We start from the raw sequence: 6,000 nt of genomic DNA, 5'->3' as shown, positions 1-6,000 counted from the left end.
GTGACATGCTTTATCAATATCATTTATAGGATACTCTCCAGGTCTTGCTTGATCTTGGTTATCAAAAATCGAATATCAAGTCGGGTACCAGGACCACAATAATTATATCCTGGAAGATATTATTCTCCTTGGTTTTTAGCCCATGGAGTTCCTGGAAATTTTGACATCGATGTAGCAATATCACCACAATCCTTACGTTGAATTTTAGGTAAAAACGAAAGAAAACGAAATTCCGTTACATATTGCACATCTTCCACCATATGATATTTTTCCATTTTTTTGTTGTAACAGTGACAAAATCAGTGGTTGGAGTTTGAACTCTGTAACGTAAACAATATAGATTCATAAATATTTATACTATGGATGTAATTGATTTCTCAGCGACACGAAAGCAAGAGCCAGTAAAACATATTTCAGCATTACCAAATTCCATCAGAATGATTATAATAATAATAATGAGGACTTTGAATAGCGCCTGATCTTTAGAAGCTCTAAGCGCTTTACGACATTAGACAACACCTACAAGATACAAAAGACATATATAATGATATGATTACAAACACAAACACCATGAAATTAGAAAACATAGAAAAAAGATGCTGAGAATATTTAAGGTAGGAAACATATTTTGGTCTTTAAGTTTGTTCTTACAGTCAAAATAAGTGAATTTTGAGAGGACTCTTGAATGGGATCACTGTGTCTTTGTGTCTAAGTTCAGTGGGCAAATCATTCCACGTATCTTGGCCCTGGGATGAAAAAGAACGCTGTCCATATGACTTTGTTTTCATAGCGGAAATAATGAGTATACGATTGTCAGAAGAGGAGCGTAAGTATCTTGCTAGTGTGTACACATGAGTGAAGTCGGATATGTATGTTAGATTAGAGTCCCTTAGTGAAACGTAGCACAGAGAACACATTTTGTGTTTGATTCTGGATCGAATGGATAGCCAGTGTTGGGTACAGAGCAGTGGGGAGGTGTGCTCTGATCGTGGTACTCTAAGTATGATCCGAGCTGCTGTGTTTTGAACTTTTTGAAGATTTTGGAGTAGATATTGAGATGAACCAGAATTGAATTACAATAGTACAGTCTTGAAAGTACTAATGAACACACAAGTGCTTTAGTGGCATCAACTGAAATATATTTGCGAATGGAGCTGATGCGTCTCAGCTCAAGAAATGCAGCCTTGCATATGTTCATGACATGTTGGTGCAATGTGAGAGTACTGTCCAGAGTAACACCTATGTTTCGTAATGATTGTGTGAATTTAATGTTGGTGTTGCTGGTATTTATTGTTTGAGGTAAAGATCTGAATGAGAAAGTCTTTGTGTTGTAATCAGAATGGCCTCAGTTTTATCATGATTCATCTACAGATTGTTACATGTCATCCATGATTTCACATCAGAAATGCACCTCTCTACACCTTGGATGGTAGCATCAACTTCAGATGGGTGGCTTGATTTGTATATTTGGGTGTCATCAGCGGATAATTGGTGAGACACTAGATGATTATCTATCACACTTTAGAGCGGCTGAGTGTACAGAAGGAAGAGGACAGGTCCAAGAACAGACACCCGTGGAACACCACAACATAGATCAACTGGCCTGGAGTGTATTCCATTTGCAAACACAATATGTGTCCTGTTGACCAAGTTGGACTTGAACCACAGTAAGGCTGTATCATGAATGCCAAATACATGCTGGAGACGGTGAAGTAATATAGCATGGTCTATTGTGTCAAATGCTGCAGACAAATCAAGGAGGATGAGGACTGTAATCTTTCTTCTATCCACAGCAGAGAGAATGTTAATAACTACGTTTACAAGAGTAGTTTCAGTACTGTGCTAAGGGCGATATGCAGATTGTACATTGCTAAAAAGACTGTTTAAATTCAGACGAGATACAAGCTGGGATAGAACAACCTTTTATAAGATTTATGATATGAATGGAAGATTAGAAACTGGGCGATAATTCTTTTAAATCGTTATGGTCTAGTGTTGGTTTCTTCAGCAGAGGCTTTACAATGGCAGTTTTGAAAAATTATGGGAATTACCCTGATGAGAGAGATGTATTAATAACATCAGTTAGTGAAGGCAATACTGGATCTAAGCACTCAAGCAGCAGTGATGTTGGAATTGGATCAAATTCACATGACTTTGGTGCACTCTTCATCTGGATTGTACGTACAAAATCCACAGAGACAGGTTCAAATGCTGCTAATGGTTGCCGCTCAAATTCTGTATCCCAGCTGTATGGTAATGACGAGTCAATTGAAATTGTGGTGTCAAGCTTATCTCTAATGGTTTGTACTTTGTCACGGAAGAAATTTGCAAACATGTCCGGAAGGTCGACTTGAGAGAAGGTAGTTGGAAGTGGTGTTGATTTGTTCATTGACATTAGCTTGTTAGTAATCTCGAAGAGCTCTTTGCAGCTGAAACTTTCCATGCTCTTAGTAGTGTAGTGGGCTGATTTCGCTGCATGGACTATATTTGTGACATTCTTCTTAGCGGCTTCATAGATTTGCGTATGAATAGTGAGTCTGGTGGAAAGCCAGAGCCTTTCAGCTTTATGGCGATCTATTTTAGCTGTGCGAAGCTGTTTGAATTAGGTTATCTAAATTAACTATCGAATTTTTAAATTGTCGAGCTGGAAAGGGCATAAGGGAAATAACTGGAATTGTTCCTGTTCTACGCCGGCCAGCTTTGAAACAACGTTTCTTTTTTACATTTAGGTAATGATGAATGTAATCCCTGTTCATTTAGTCTAGAGCACAATGTACTGTGGAGAGCGAAGGAGATGCCATTTAAAGCAATTAATGAGGGTCCATCATAGCTTAAACTGGTTGACTGGATAGTATCACGTGATGGCGGTTTGTTCAAATAAAAGTTGTAGCAGTGGAGCAAGACAGCTGAGAAAAAGCCTAATTGTTCTCGTTTCCAAAACAAGGAGATGAAGAAACACATACGAACTGAACAGCCAATACACAATGAACACAAAAAACGTAGACGAAGACAGGCAACAAGCACAAATGTCATGAAACGGCACACAACAGACTGAACAGCTGCATCAAGCCGGTTAAGCGATAGCGGCCATCTTGTAATAATAGGTCCATCTGGAAGTGGAAAGACACAATTATTACTTAATCTTATAATGAGATGGTTTAAGTGGGACAAGTTGTATTTAACTGCACCATAGTTAATTATCAGAGATGTTATGATGTACTTAAAGATTTTAATGAAAATGCAAAATTGTTACGACATTATTAATTTTATAACCGATATTGATGAAGCACCGTCCGTAAATGAATTAGATAGATTTATTAATAATTTAGTTGTATACGACGGCGTAATGCTGGACAAGCAACTAAATCCAGCTTGACTATTTTCTAGTGGCAGACATAAAAATACAGATATAATTTATGTTACTCAGCGATATACACAAATTCCGAAAGTGATCAGAGATCACTGCAATATTTTAGTTGTGTTGAATGAAGTTGATACACATACTCTGCGAAATATTCACCAGACTTGGTGTAGTGGGGAGATGGACATGATTAAGTTCAAAAACTTCTTTTCACAAGTACAATCTGCTCCACACGGATTTATAACAATAAATGTACACGATCCTAGAACAAGATATCGTGTAGGTCTTCATAAAAAATTTGGTTGATCTAATTATAGCAGCAGAGGAGGCGCGACCTCAATTAGACGTCCGGTGGGTAAACAACTTTTGTACCGAATCAGCCTTTTCCAAGTTTGAGAGTAAATACCACATTAATGAATAATGTTTAGTATTATAGATATATCAATCAAGAAAGTTAACTGTAGCATTTGTTTAAAAAAAATTCTCGTGGTGTTCCGGTATGAGTTCTTATCAAAAATCTAACGTTAACGAGTTTATATGACCACACAGACTTTCATTTATAAGTGATATTTTTTTAATATTTTTATTATCGACATTACACAAACAAGATGAATGCAGAATGGGAACGAAGGGTTTCTATCTTTTAAATAATTTATTTAACAATTTTTCAGTCATACCGCCGAGATGTCTCCAGTGTGGAAATTTATAGATATGTCTAGAGACATCTCAGCGGTGTGACTGAAATTTATTAAATTGTAGTGACTTTATTAAAAAGTTATTAAAGCTAAGTTAAAATCCAAATCACACACACACACGATGATTCTATCAGAAGTTCATAATATCCGTAGAGCGCCCCCAGTATAATCTTTAATGGAAAGGCCGCGAGGTATTCCAATTGAAACGATTACGTAAATCCCTCGAGTCTTATCTTCAGTAGTCGGAACCTTGCTTATCGAAGAAGCTCGCGGCCCTGTGAATGATTCGAAGGCATATTTGTTCGCCAAACTTATGATGAAATTTTTTCCATACATTGCCATTCAGGGCCAGAAACTTATCCAAATCATTTAACATCCATTTCACTGGGTGAGGTAAGATTGTTTTATGGTAATCTTTAAAACTATTATTTTTCTTGAACTGTTCATAAATAGAAAGTATTGGGATTTTCCAGTGCGTATTTTTAGCACTGATAGACCAGGATGCAAGCTTGATTCTGACACAGGTAAAAATCGTACAAGTTTTATTTGACAGTGAAGAAAGCATCCTTCTAATTATTTAATACATGGTTCATTTAATTTTAATTGTTTGCGTAGGTTTACTAGGTTTACAGTCAAAACGTACCTCGACGCTGATATTTATGTTTTGTGCGTCAAATCAAACCAACATGTGCTATGTCTTTCATTGTTGGACTAAACATACCAAAATGAAAACGCATCCAAGTCAGAACGTACCCAAACCGAAATGTATCCAAATCAAAGAGTACCCAAACCGAAACGTACTCAAGTCAAAACGTACCCACATTAAAGCATGACCCAAACTCGCTTTAAATAGTGATATCATTTTAGTGTACTGTATTTCATGTGAAAGTGACCGGCCTGATGAACAATGAAAATCGGCAAACGCAGTGGAACTATCTCATGATCTGGCCCCAAAGTACATTTAAAAATACGTCTTTAAGTTAAGAAGTATAGTTTGAGCATATTTATGTTACATTTTCCTGTGGAGAAAATTCTACCAACTGATTTGAACAGTGTTTGATGACTGCTTCTTTATGTTTTAACCAGTATTCAAATGCGTACGTTTAATACAATTATTAGCGTTAGTTTTGAAAATTAATTCCATTTTCTATTTTGCATTACAAACATCTGATGATTAAAAACTTCTTTTGGTTTTTTAAAATAAAAAATGAAATATATAAAAATAATTTCCATTGTATTTTTATTTCAATTGCATTACATTTTTCAGTCACATATTTTAGTCGTATCAGCTTGAATCATCAGTAATAATTTTCTGTCTCCTTTTATTAAATACAATTGATTTTAAGGAGTAATATAAAATATATGCTGCATTAAAGTCCATATATTCTTACAAACTGATGATGAATGATGCTCTGTCAGCTGATCTAAGGTGTCTTCCCTGAAATATAGTGTGGGAACCCTACTTGCCATGGGGAGGTGTCTTCCCTGAAATATAGTGAGGGAACGCTACTTGCCATGGGGAGATGTCTTCCCTGAAATATAGTGAGGGAACCCTACTTGCCATGGGGAGGTGTCTTCCTTGAAATATGGGGAGGGAACCCTACTTGCCATGGGAAGGTGAATTCCCTGAAATATGGTGAGGAAACCCTACTTTCCTTGGGGAGGTGTCTTTGCTGAAATATGGTGAGGGAACCATACTTGCCATGTCGAGGTGTCTTCCCTGAAATATAGTGAGGGAACCCTACTTGCCATGGGGAGGTGTCTTCCATGAAATATAGTGAGGGAACCCTACTTGCCATGGGGAGGTGTCTTCCCTGAAATATAGTGAGGGAACTCTACTTGCCATGGGGAGGTGTCTTCAATGAAATATGGGGAGGGAACCCTACTTGCCATGGGGAGGTGTCTTCAATGAAATATAATGAGGGAACCCTACTTGCCATGGGA

Source organism: Sinohyriopsis cumingii, chromosome 18 (assembly GCF_028554795.1).
Source record: "Sinohyriopsis cumingii isolate HCF-2022 chromosome 18, ASM2855479v2, whole genome shotgun sequence".
NCBI classification, from domain to species: domain Eukaryota; kingdom Metazoa; phylum Mollusca; class Bivalvia; order Unionida; family Unionidae; genus Sinohyriopsis; species Sinohyriopsis cumingii.
The sequence above is the reverse complement of the archived record's forward strand: the minus strand, read 5'-3'. Positions refer to the sequence as shown.